Raw genomic sequence first — 1,036 nt, forward strand, 5'->3', positions numbered from 1 at the left:
ATAGCATTTATAATGTAGTTCATCACAGACCCTGACTGTCTTCTGAATTTTTTGTAGTTACTTGTGGTATTTCTGTTCTGATAAAGTTGTCATCCCCATTCTAATTCCTTCTGTGATTTTCTTTTCTGAAGGTGCCCTGCTCTCTCTTCATCTAACAAAGCCAAAGGGCCATTAGGCAACTTTATTTTTGCTGGGATTCTTCCTTCCAAGGCCTTTCTGGAGCTGCAGGGACTGTTCCTGTGTCCACAGACGGAGGGGAAAAGGTTCCTGGCATGGCAGCAGTACCAGGGAACACCAGCCCTTGGCTCTCCAGTGCTGTCCTCCTTCCACTTCCACACTCTCCTTCTGACCCCATGCCTTGGTGTAAGGCCTGAGTGCTCTGGCAGCTTGGTCACCGCCGTGCTGCGTGGCAGTCCTGTGAGCGCAGGCAGGGGCAGGCAACGGGCACTCTGTGACGGTGCTGGCCTCCATAATATGTTCTGGACTTGTGGAGACCACCTGAATGCAGCACTGCAACGTGCTTCCTTGAACCGAGGTCCCCGTGCCCGTTGCTCATGACGAGGGCCATCTCCGCGAGGTGCCGAGCAGGGCGCGACACCCCCGGGCTGAGGTGCTGCCAGCCTCTGGCAGGGGCAGCAGGAGGCCAGGCAGTCACTGTGCCTGCTGCAGTGCTCTGCCTCCGCACGTGCCAGGGACGGGCTCGTGCCTCTGAGCACCCCTGTGCGCGTGAGGCTGGGGTTCAACCACGCCAGCAGTGCATGAGGCCAGCTGAGGTGGGGACACCTCCCAGGGCACAGCCGTTCCTGTGTGTGACTGCAGGAACAAAGGCCACTGTCCCAGGGAGATTCATCTCACCCGCCTTGGGCAGGCTCATTGCAAGTGCCTCGGTCTGATCACGGCACCCTTTCTGGATGGTGCCCTCAAATGTGTCCGAGCAATCAGGGAGGTTCTGGGGTCCTGGGAAACGGCAGACATCCAGCCTTTGTTCAGGAAAAGCAAGAAGGACAACTGGGAGAAATACAGGCTGGTCATCCTC

This window comes from Falco biarmicus, unplaced genomic scaffold (genome assembly GCF_023638135.1).
Source record: "Falco biarmicus isolate bFalBia1 unplaced genomic scaffold, bFalBia1.pri scaffold_27, whole genome shotgun sequence".
Classification (NCBI taxonomy): Eukaryota; Metazoa; Chordata; class Aves; order Falconiformes; family Falconidae; genus Falco; species Falco biarmicus.